At 40.3% G+C, this 13,106-nt stretch overlaps 1 protein-coding gene across 1 annotated transcript in view; it reads right to left on the bottom strand.

Moving 5' to 3' along the window:
- The window catches only part of RHOBTB1 (Rho related BTB domain containing 1), a 45,888-nt gene extending 35,184 nt beyond the window's left edge, over window positions 1–10,704 (bottom strand). Inside the window, exon 1 of the mRNA XM_009637010.2 lies at window positions 10,623–10,704. The gene's annotated coding sequence lies outside the window, so the exon portion shown is untranslated. The remainder of the gene's footprint in view (window positions 1–10,622) is intronic.
- Window positions 10,705–13,106: the final 2,402 nt, after the last annotated feature.

Genomic DNA, 13,106 nt, shown 5'->3' with positions numbered 1-13,106 from the left:
GGCCGCCGCGGCGCTGGCCCGCCGGGGGGGCTTTCTGCCACCGCCTCCCACCGGAGAACGTCGGGCGCGAAACTCGTCAGAAAAATCAATTAATGCCCTCACACCCATCTATATGCACACTCTGTAAGTACCGCGTATGCATAGACGACGCAAAGGTCCTGAAGGCCTCCCCGGACAATCCCCTAAATTGGGTGCTCAATGCCTTGGTGCAGGTGCTGCTGTTACGTTTTGCAATGACGTCTCTCCGGTTCCACCAGTATGTGAACCCTTCGTGTAGAACAGACGCGTGCAGGTAAATCACACCCCTCACACCCCCCCGGCTCTTAAGCTGGCAATCTAGCCTCGGAGCTCTCTCACCAGTGAAAACGGCTTCAGGCCCTGCCTGCAACTGGGGAAAGCACTCACCAGCCAGACCAGGCTCCCTGCTCTAAACCGCTGCTCTCCGGCCCTTCTATTTACCACCCGATGTCAACAAAACCGTAACTAACCAGTCAGGGGCACGGGCACAACTGCTGCAGCTAAGGCAACTTATTTGACATGGTTGTGACCACTGGAAAGAAAAGGTTCTCTTACGGCAACCTGGGCTCACACGTCACACAGTCTTGTAGCAATAAAAACATGTTATAAAGTTGTGTTAAAAACACCACTTGCAATAACAGTTAACAGCACCGATAACAGGTTAACAGCATCCAACTGCATTTGGTTACAGTCAGTTACCTACGTTTTTCAAATACCCAGAAGCCAAATGTACATTAACCAGGTCAGACTGCAGCAATTTTCAATTGAGTACATCTATGTCAGGAAAAATTACAGTCTGCAACTTCCTATCACAGGAGGCTATTAGGTGCAGAAGAACAATGTGCACCATTGCAAATATTAAGTGTTACTTTCCTAGCTTTGCACAGAGTTCAGATGGAAAAGGCAAACGCATCAAACTAAACCAATGTTCTCTCAGACATCTGCTTGCAATCAAAGAAATATCGAATTGATAATGCTGGCAACAAAAAAGCAAAAAAAAAAGTCAACAGATTTCAAATTTATAGTATAATTACCTTCCATTTTTTAAGTTTCAAGCTCTACTTGAACTGTTTTTTCTCCACAAATGAGGGCTAAAAATTTTCGTTCTACACAAGAACAACAACCCCTGTGCATTCCCTTGTTTCTAGGACACACAACTTTTAGGAAAACAGTAAGACTGAGGGGGCTGAGCAAAGCAGGGTGATAAAAAAAATGGCAGGGTGATAAAAAGGGTCTTCCTTTTACTGGACTGTTTCAGTATGGCAAATCTGAATTCCTTATCGGTGCCTTTGGGTTACAGTCTAAGTGATCACTTTCTGAAGACAAATCACAGAGATAGAGCCCCGTGTCTCTATCAAACACACCGAGAATATCCCTGCTGCAACACAGAGTGAATGTTATCACCCAAACAGGTAAACTAGCATCACATGGGAGAAAATTGATAAAAAGCAACCAGACTTGCTGTGATACTGACTCAAGAAGTATTGCACCACAATAACAATAATAATAAAGAAAAACCCCTTTATATCTGCTTGCAAGCTTGTTACACAGCTTTTCTACAGGAATAATGGAAGAGGGCAGGAAGAAGCGACAATGTGTTATTTTTAGTGCACACCAGTAAATTTAGCAGAATACAGCAATGACAAAGATTAGTCAGGTGGTTAAAATGGGGAAAAGAGAAACAGGGCTTTGCTTCTGATAGGGATAAAGAAAAGGTCTCACGTTTCTCTCTTTTTTTTCTGTTTCATCAAAGGGTACCCAGAGCCCGAAGGCTTCTGCAGCTGTGGAAACAGCTACATGCTACTATGTAGTTTCTGTTCTAATGACCATCTACAGCAACATTTACCATTCAGCGCTTTCCCACCACAAATGTGTGATTTCTTATATAATGCAGATTGCAGCTTTTCCAGCAAAGTATAAAAATAAACCCTGGGACAGCTAGAAGCTCTCTGTTCTCTGACACATAACCCTACTGAACCGTATTTACATTTTTCCAAACTTTTAAACAAACAGTTGAGTTTGTTTAAAAAAACCATAAACTTGAGTGACACACCTTGAGAAGTGGCTGGAATGCATCTCAGGGTGTCAAGCAACAGACAGTTTCGAGGCTTTGATACAAGAAAGCACAGTAATAAACCACAAGTATTCCCACTGACTTTGCATAAGCATTAAAAATATATGAGTGGTAAAGCTTTACTCAGATGTTTAAGCATTCCAGGTAGCCAGCTTGGATTTTTTTGTTTGTTTTCAGGGCAGAGTAACAGCTAGAGGGAAAGGGAGAAGGAATTAAGTTCCATCTTTGCAAGCAATCCTAAAGGACATGGCATTGGACCATGGCTAGCATTTAACTATGGAGTCTGCTTTTGCCAAGTCCACACAGCTTTCCAAAACATGATTACGGGCTGCCAAGCGTGCCCCATCATTGCATCTCCATTATGTGCTTTTAACACTGTCACATGACTTAGAGAGTAACTGGATAAAAAAGAATATAATAATAATTTAAAAATGCATTCACACCCACGGAGAATTCTACTTCCTTGGAATTATTTTAGTTTTGCTAAATCACCAAATGCATTTGGAAGTGCAAATGTAAAGGTATATTCCCCTATGCTCCAACATCTTATTTGTTACTCTGGGGCTAAATTAACCTTTTGTTTTTGAGAATATATTTCTCAGATGGTTAAAAAAATCAGGAGAGAACATCAGTTGTGCATAAACCGTAACTGAATTTACAAATAACCTTTCTACTCCTGGATCTGGAGAGTTAGTTTAATTTCAGAGGCTGCTCCAACACACAGTGTTAGCAGAACTCCTTAGGGAGCTTTCTACCAGCTCAGAAATGCTGAGGCTCAGTGCCCTCAGGCCCTTCCATCCTCTGCACTCCTGAGACACCAGAGAAAGGCTCAGGAGTAGCTAGGTTGAAAAAATACCAGTCGAGGATAACAGGAGGTGCAAGAAGAGGGGAGTACAAACATTTAGCTCAGCCTCTTTGTCAAAACTCTTCTGGAACAGGAGGAAATGGATTAGCCCATGCTTCTTACCACCCCATCATAATCCAAGTCTGCTGTATCTGCAGAAGAATGATAGTCCAAGCATGGTAAGTCTGGGGGTTAGTTTTTATATTACTGTTTGCCAGCCTTCTGAGAAAGTCTACATCCCAGACCCACCCAGACTCGAGGCCATGTGGAAGCAAGGAGTTCTCCCCTATAGGAAAAGGTCTAGGTAGGGTCTATCACAGATGCCTGCGTAAGAAAAAAACCCCCAACGAATCCAAACAAAACCCAACTTAGCGATGCGGTCTCTTGCTCCCTTGGAAGACCCACTCAAGCTTTTAATTCAGGACAACTAAGATTATTTCCCCTCTGTTTTAGGGAGTAACACCCAAGCACGAATGCGATTTCCTAAGACAAGTTGCAAACACTGACAACAGTCAGCATGGGGAGTTACAGAACTGGGCTTGAATGTGCAGAGAGAGGGCGGATCTGACTCTGCAGAGGCAGCTTGCGACAGTCCCAAACTGAAACTCAATAGTACAGAACAAACTAGAGTTCCTCTCTCTCCCTTACCCCTGAATGCAGGGGCCTTTTATGTTAGAAGATTTTTAAGAGCATGTTAAGATTAAAAGATCGCTAGTGGAAATAAGTTTAAATGCAGAAGGAATTAAGTAAAAGAAAAGGAAGTTAAATTATCCCATATAGGCTCCATGTTGCATATGGCAATCTCACAGGGACAGAAGGTGCTCTCTACAGTCCACGAAACTTGCTTTCAACAATACAAAAGAAATGAATGAATGATGTACAACCAAAATAAGGAGACATGTGGTACTTCAGTTATGGACTTCACCAACCACCCATTGTATGTGATATATGTAGTCTCAGCCAACTGGCAGCATGTGAATTAAAATACCAGAATTACCCAGCTCCTGTCATTGAAGTCTACTTTTTCCCCACAATTAGGCTTAGAGGCTCTAATTATGTGGGTAGATCAAAATAATTTCTAACTACTTCTGTAATAGATTAGTACATATGCCATTCAATTTTATCCATAAAAAAAATGATAAAGAGAATAAATGCCTTGAAAAAAATATGTAAATGCATATTCCATACACATTGAGTTAAAATTCAAGTCATTTCCTGTCAATACAACTTCTGTATTAATGGGTTTGCATTCAGAACTGTAACATACCCATGCCAAACGCTTATGCATTTACAACTAGCTTTCTTCTCAAAACTATTATATATTATATGCAGTCCTTTTTCTCTTTGGTGTAATAAGGACAGAGTTTAGCGTTTGACGTAAGGTGCTTCTATGTAGTGTTGTCAACATCTATTCTCAGTCAGCTGTGCAAATTGATTAGGCCAGTTGCATCCCTTTTCATACTATCCCACACAATTGTCTCAATTCTTGGAGATGGAGACATGTAACGCCTACAACGGTATCTTCCCTGTGTGCATTAAACACTAACATAGACCACTAGGCATTTACTTGTTAGGAGTTTTTTCAGTTATTCACTGAATGCTAAATATAGTGCAAGACCATCATCATTTAAGAAGCCTGCAATGCACCAGATTTTATTAGAGCATTTTATGAATGATATATAGCACCAGTTGTTTGCCTTATGAATTGTATTTCCACATTCTTTTTCACTAGCAGAGGGATATAGACTGCATAATATATGCATACATTTTAAACAGCCAGGTAAACAAGAAAGGGACTATCTAGAGAAGAAAAATGCCAATATTTATAATTTGGATAAAAATTAGATACCTACCACTTTTTCAGAGGGTTATATTTCAATGCTACTTTAGGGTTTTTAGTCTAATCACATGAAGGATGTTGGCTTTTGCCCTGCCCCCTGCTTCCATAATTAACCTATTAACTACTAGACCCTGCTCTCCCCACCTCACCCCACAACAGAATCGCAATTTAGGTGGGAAGGGGCCTCTGGAGGCCATCTAGTCCAACCTCCTCCTCAATGCACAGCTAACTCCAAAGCTTGATAAGGTCAGTAAGTCCACAGTCTCCAACCTGCCTGTTCCACTGCTTAGCCACTCACTATGAAAAAGTTTTTCTTTACACCCAGTGGGAATTTACTTTACTGCTACTTGTGACTGCTGCCTCTCGTCCTTTTGTTGTGCAACTGTGAGAAGGGTCTTGTTTCCCCTACAACTCCTTGTTAGGTATGTGAGGTAGTAATTAGATGCCCTCTTAGCCTTCTCTTCGCCAGGCCAGCTCTTTCAGTCTCTCTGTGTACATCTTGTGTTTCAGTCCCCTGACTGTATTAGCAGCCCTTCATTGCACCCTCTTCAGCTGGTCAATCTCTCTTCAGTACTGTGAAGCCTGCAGTACTTCAGATGCAGCCTCACAAGTGCAGAGTAGAGGGGAATAATTGCTGCCATTGACCTCCCTGCTACACTCATCCTAACACAGCCCAGTATGTGGTTTAGCCTTTGTTGCTGGAAGGGTGCTCTGCTGACTCGGGTACCTCCCAGAGTGTTCACTTGCGCCACCAGGCTCTCTCTCACGAAACTTTACAAAACTCCATTACTGCCTTTGTTGCTGCACTTCTCTTTCTACAGGCTACATAGCCGGGTCTTAAAAGGGAATCGATTCATTTGAATAGTCCCAGTTTGCAAAGTTAGGTGTACCAGAATACAATTAAGCAACCCAAAATTTTGGCTTAATACAAAGAACAGCAAGAGCAACAGCTGAGTCATTGTGTAAGAGTTTCCCCAAGGGAAGCAGTGGCAGAGTTATGGCTCGCTGCATTCACAACCCAGAGAGGACAAGGCTGTATTGAGAATTTGTTGTACAGCACAGTTTTGTATTAGATATGTAATTTTGTTTAATGATAACAAGTGTGCAACAGCTTGTATTTGCAGAACTACAACATGGGTAAGAAAGATTTAATCAGCTTACAAAAACAGTTCCAAACAGAAGCTAAATGGGAGGAACTGACTAGTAGGAAGATTTCTTCTTGAATGTGTCGTTTTGCTGTTTGGCAATGGAGGGAACGAAACTGGAAGTGATTGCACTGAAGTGTCACAAGACATCTTCCCAACTATCCAAAGCATGCCTGCTTTATCAGCTATTCCCAGTATTTAAGGGGGTTTCCAAGATACAGGAGATTCAGCTTCAAAAATAAATGGTTTGCTCTCTATGGCAATCTATTGGAGTGTTATACTTCATAAAGCTCACTAGCCAAAATTAAGGGGAATTACATGCTTAATGCAGCCATGAAAGTTTGACTAATATGACAAGAATTATTCTAATTTCTTGACAATTCTGTCCCTAGCTACTGCCTCTGTTCCCAGACTGGGACATACCAGAAATACTTTTTCAGCCCAGAATAACTCTTTATTGCCACTTCACAGGACAACATTCACACATATATGAAATGCTAATCCCAGGAGCAAATCCTCACCTTGAAGAACTGATTTCATGTCTGTACTATGTTATTCAGTTATCTCACCTGTAGTGCTGGCATCTACATAACTGTTCAGAGTTTCTTAAAACATTTCTGCCATCTAATCAGATGTTAATGGAATGGAAATAACTTCTTTGTGGAATGAAATGAGAGTCATAGCAAACAGTCAGCTGGGGAAGATTTTTTTGTCTGTCTGACCTTCTGGCTAGCTGTTAGTCTCCGTCTCTCCTCTACGCAGATCAGTCAAAATGCACTTCTCTGAGTACTGAGTTTCAAACCCTTTTATACTACAAGAGGAGGTTTTCAATGGCAAACAGAGTCTTTGCTTCTCACTCTTGATCCGAACTATTGAGCTTTAAAAGCCATATATAAATGGATCAGCTCGCATCCTTTAAAGCATTATAAATGCCCTCCCTGCCTTTTGAGGCTTGTAAAAATCACCTAATACATTAAAAGCCTAGTAGCTTTACATGCAGAAGGATGCAAAATGTAGACCAAATTTTAGAAGCTAAAATCTGGTCAAAGATTGCATAAATTCTACAGGAACAATACATAGAGATCTCTGCAATGACATCCCATTACTGCTCTGAGTTGCTTATGCTGGTGCTATACAGAGATCACGAGGGCAAGTCTTGAACACAGATCTCTAATTACAGGAACTGGAAGGTGTAGGGTAGGGGTGGGGAGGGGAAGAAAAGTAAAGTGAATTTTCTCCCCTTTTTCACAATTGCCAAAGTCCAGTATTATTGGTCTCTGAATCACTGCTTATATATAACAACAGCAGCCAACAAACATATTCTGATCTTTAGAGGGTGTCAAACCAACAGAGCAGCATTAAATAGTAGAATCAAGGGCACCTTAATCTCACCATCATTAATCTTTGAGAAACAGCCTTACTAACTAAACTTACTCTTCTGTACCTCTGTCCCATAGATAGCTAGACGGAAAAGACCCCAATTATGGTTTAAGGGCCTAATATAAATCCTACTGAAACTGGTGGGGAAAAGCTTCCATTGACTCCTCTGGGCTCCAATTCAGTTGATAATTCAAGAAGAAAAAGTCCATAGAATTAGTTGTAACATACCTGTCTTAGAAAGATGAAGACATATAACAAAGTAGCTGAAACAAAACAGCACTGAATGAAACACTTATCACTTTAATATTTTTTCCACTAGATTGTTCAAAATTGTACTGGTTTGGATTACAATTTCATGCCCCCCCCCAGTACAATTCATCATTTATTTCAAATAGTGTGATTCTGCACAGCAGCAACACTGTAGCTTTAACCATGCAAGATCCAAATTCAAAGTCTGAAACTCCCGTTAGGTTCTGCACAGCAGCAACACTGTAGCTTTAACCATGCAAGATCCAAATTCAAAGTCTGAAACTCCCGTTACATTCTGCACATTCTCTACTTTTAAACCATACATTTGTTGAAAGGGAAAGCTTTTTCCAGGAAAGTAAGACCTTGTGTCTTTTACAACCATTTACATCAGTTTAATGGCACTATTTAGTTACACTAGCACAGATTGCCTTGCAAAGACCGAACTTTTGCAACACAATCTTAAATTCAGTGGGTTAGACTGGAGTGTGCCAACACAAGGTTTCTACTGTCCAAACACTTCTCATCTATTTTAGCGGTTTACTTCAATACATCTAAGCAAATCTAGTTACCACTTTTTTGTTTTCTCAATGAGTCAAGGCCTTTGATCATATGCAGAAAGAATATTACCAGGGTTGGTTCTGATGGACATTTTTCTCCCCCAAAACACTTTCTGTAAATTCTAGCAAAACTGTGTAGCTGAAGGATAATGGTAATTGCAGAAAATGCAGACGAATGCACATAAATGATCCGTACAAGAGAATGCACACAAGTGATTCTAAGCCTAAGAAGCAGGGAATGGAGACAGTTTGCATGTTTCAGCCCAGGCTGTTTGATGAGACTTTCCCAAATTATGTTTATTAGGAATAGTTACCAAAAGGGATTCTGTTCTTTTTTAATGCTACCATTCAAAAGTCATCAACCATGAAAGCAGATCTTTCTTGCACATATTTGCAAGTTAGAAACATGCTTAGTACAGGATTTAAACGGTCTGTGATACAGTGCTAGAGAACATAAATTTAATTACAAAGATGAAAAGCAACAAACAGCAACACTGCCCCTTCCGCCCACATAGTAGTCCCCCAATTTTCTAATCTCTAGGCACAAGCAATCATAAGCTTGCAAAGAACTAGCTCAAGGAGTTTTAAAATTTCAAATTTGCTCTGCTACATTTAATTCTACTGAAGGTTACTGTTTCACACACACTGCTTAATTATATAATCTATGTGCGTTATTCAGAAATTCATTCAGAGACAAAGTCAGACTTGACACTGGGAGTAGAGGTGAAGAGAGGGGTTCTTAGGTGTGCCATTTGCATTAATAAGTACTTTGTGATGCTGAGATCACTCTTAGTGTATACTAAATAATTCATAGCATCACGACTTGCATACATGTAATATTATATACTGGCTTTCAGGAACTGCATTACCTACAAAATGACTTCTATTTTTGTTCACGAGGTATATGTTTGTCTTTGATGGTGTTCTGGAGGGGGCTCATTAAATTACTAATGTAACTATTCAATTACAAATTTTGAGGGATCAATTGAGATAAGCATAAATCCAAAGTAAACCAAGTGTCTCTTCTCTTCAGTGATCCTCCTACGAGGCTCTGAATGCTGAAATCTCTTTCTCCTGACAGCATTAACCCCTTCTTTGTATGACCCTCACTGGCCAAAACACTGAAGTAGTTATTCCGAGGGCTTACTAAACATTATGTTTGGTAGTACATAATGATGGGGTGGAAATGCTTGGTTTGCGTTTACTTTGTGAGCCCGGGGGAGAGATTGCTCCCTAAGCTTCCTGACGAGATGCTTATTTTTATTCACATTGTCACTATGTTTTCCCATGAACAAATATTTATACTTCAGAGGAAATGTTTCAGTAACATGCATCAGGCAGGATAAGCAATGTGTTCACTTCCCTTTCCTTTATTATGAGAAAGCAATTTTGCTTACATGAGAAAGTAAATAAATAGAGTCCCTAGAGATGCCTGGGAAGGGGTCATTCTTGCAGGGAACCCGTCTTGAAAATATTGGCAGCATGTCACTGTGTTAGATGACCTGTAGAGGTTTCATTTGTAATTGCAAGAAATGAATACATCAGAGATTTATTGTTTCCTTTGTTCAGAGAAACAGATTATTCTTGTACAATCCTGTCTTAACTAAAATATTTTCCCTTCTGACAAATTTTAGTAGTAAGTTATGTTCCTATCTGCATTATTATAATGTGCATTTAATGAGAATGGCAAGATACAAATCCTCTTTTTTTTTAATGCTTCTGAATGTATAACAGATTGGGAAGGCCAATGGGTGAAAATGACCAAATTTCATTGACTCCTCCAAAATTTAAGCAGGGGGCTGGACGATATGACCTCCTGAGGTTCCTTACAACCTGAATTTTCCTGTGATCGTAAATTAAGGAGATTTATTTGGTTTTACTAACTTACATGCTTACTGTAAGCACGTGAAGATGCACGTGCACCTGTGAAGATCTGGGTGTGGCATTGGCAAAAGTATTATTAATAAGCACCTGTAAATCAGGCTGGCCACAGCCCATCTTTTCCCTAGGCTGCACAGAGCAGGAACAGAGAAAGCTGCCTGGTTGCATGAAAGAGTATCTGAGTATTTGTAGTACAAGCTCTTTCTTTATCCCAGGATCTCACTCATTTCCTGGATCTGCAGTTAGTCTGTGTAAGTAGCCACTCTTGAAAATTAGACTTAGCAGCTTCCGTTTCTTTGATGCTTTGAAGAAAAGCTTGACACTGGGTCAAAAGCTACTACGTGCAGAAGCCGCCCATTACACTAACTGCAACAACACAAATCCTTTATACATTTCTTTTTAACTACTGGAATATCAGAACAAAGCTGACTAATCCTGTAAGTGAAAGGATTAATTCTAGGACTCTTCAGTTAAGACTTCCAGTACAAAGTTCTCCAAGTCACAGATGGTATAACTTTAAAATACCTGACCAAAAGCTGCTGTACAGAACAGCAGCAGTGACCAGCAACACCAGGTGAAATGAATCAGTTTTTCTTTTCTTTTTTTAATTTTACTTCTCCCTGGGAATACTTGCCTCACAGGAGAAAATAATGTTCATATCCATTTTTAAGAGCTTGATCAAAAGCAGAATTCCATTAAAGATATTTCATGTCCTTTTCTTACTGTGGCACTCCTGAAAGGGAAAGGAGAAAAAAAATTTTTTTTTTTTTAAAAAAAGAGACAATAAACCTTACTGCTTTCGATCTAAAATTACAACACATGCAATAACAAAACATCTCTTCTGATCCATTTTATATTGTAAAACAGGCCTCCTTTGTCAACACGACAGTCTTTCAAAGTTTCAAACAGGTAAATTAAGTATCTGCCTTAAAATACTAACTGTTCACTCCAACGCACTGAAGAAATCACAGGGACATAGATGAGGTTTTGAGCATAACTGTAGGTTGACACAGCTCTGTCAAATAAAGCTGGTTCTTGAATAATTTTCCTCTGGATTTAGATCAAAAAAATCACCTTACACATCAGAACCAAACACTGCTATGTCACAGTTATCCAGCTCTTAACAGGTTAGCTAACAGACTCTGAGGAGGGGGGGGTTTGCCCACCTTCAAGACACTAAAATATGAGCTGACAGCCTCATGACACATGAACTGGGACTTGTGTGTTGCTTCTACCTTTTCTCCCACATAAAATTAATTTTAGAAGTGCTTTGTTGGAGTTGGTAAATATCTTCATTATTGTGGCTTGGCTCCCATCCAGGAGCAAGGCTGAGGTTTTCCAAGAACCTATGGTGGGAGCAACATTGATTTCACCTGAGGTGCTACCCTAAAAAACAATGCTCAATGACACAAGTAGCTTTCAGAGGTTTCATGCTAGCTTGAAAAGCAGAAGTGAAATGCAGATTCTTCAGCTGAAGAGAATAGCATCCTGCCTAGCTTTTCTAGGCATTTTTCTCTCCTTATCAGCAACATTTCAGAGTTGAATTTAGGACTGAAGTTAGTTTCTCACAGAAATTCCCACCTTCTGTAGATACCCTGCACAAGACAACAGTGAGGACAAACATAGAAAATGAAGGAACACCTCATTCCACCTTTGTGGAATCAGCAAGCCAATGGAATTGACTGTAGAGCTAGAGGCATGATGTTTATATCCCTCTAGAAGTCTTTCCCTTCCCTAGAAGCACCTTGGCTACTTATCCGTAAGTATTTTAGTGGCAAAGACTGTATCAGTCTTCCTTAATTGCCATGTTTCATGCAGCTACAACTGTTGAGAATCTTCTCACCATCTTTTCTGCTGTCTTCACCCTGACTTTCTCCAAGGCAATCCCTTATAGCCTCCACACATAGCCCTTTGGGAGCCCTACAAATAGCAGCCTTATCCCATAATGAAACAACCCCCCAAATAATTAACTAAATAGTGGCATTAGCACACACAGGGTGGGGCTCTCAAACTCTTTAAACATCTGTTTACAGGATACTGTGCCATTCATAACTGTTAATTTGTTTCCTCAGTACTGGTGGCAGATCAGGAGTTATTTGCAGCTTCTTTCAGAACACACCTTTCCAAAAAGGGATCTGGTTTATCTGATCATAAACTCAGAGCTTTCTCTGGTTTTATTTCACCAAGATCTCATATATTTCAGCCAGCCTTTCTCTGCTTTGCCCTCATTAAAATCCACATACATGGCCTCCATGGATACATTGAGATCCTTCTCGCTCTCAGACAGATACGCAAAACCCTTCCACCAGCTCATTCATAATTCTTTTTCATAAATCATTAATTATTTACATTATTGTCCTATTAAAGGCCACATTGAGACTATCCTGCTTGCTGAGAGATTTTTTTAATTGTTATGCTGTGAAGTCAGACCAGTTGTTTGAAGAGTGTAAACAGATAGAAATGTAGTTAAACCTGATTTTCATCATTACTAAAGCATAAGCCTAAAAGTTCCACTTCACAGAGAGAAAGTTTCTGGCCTCCATGCCCCGGCCCCTCAATCTTACTTCTGCTTTCTAGTTTTGAAGATAATTGGGATCACAAAAGATACTAGTCTCAGCTAGCATTGTGCTGCCTGATTACAACGCCAAATTATAAACATCTTCCCTACCATGGTAGTGGAGGCAGATCTTCTATTTCTGTGCTGATGATCTGCACTCAGAAGAACAGAGCAGTTAAACCTTACGTGCAACTTCCTTATCTGATTCTTAAGGAGCTCACAGCTGAAAAGACAGCTGGCTTTATGCGACTCTTACCCTGTGTGCCTGCACCAGAGAACATCAGTTTTGGCTGTGGCAGTGCAATTCCTTCTCTCCTTACCCAGGCAGGCATTACCTGAACTAATGCTCACCCATAACAGCAACCGCATGATAGTGCTGTCTGCAGGACATGCAATAAAGTCACCATAAACTGAGGGAAACTAAAGCCAGCTGGAACAAAGAGTAATTCAGTGAGGAATGTACTTATGTGGTCTAATTCTCCAAGGTGGAGAACTTGCTTTAAACAGGTGGGCAGGGGAGGAGCAGGTGGTTATTGCTGCAGGTTGGCAGGTGATACAATC

Source organism: Egretta garzetta, unplaced genomic scaffold (genome assembly GCF_000687185.1).
Source record: "Egretta garzetta isolate BGI_Z169 unplaced genomic scaffold, ASM68718v1 scaffold204, whole genome shotgun sequence".
NCBI classification, from domain to species: Eukaryota; Metazoa; Chordata; class Aves; order Pelecaniformes; family Ardeidae; genus Egretta; species Egretta garzetta.
This window is presented reverse-complemented; position numbering and strand designations above follow the sequence as displayed.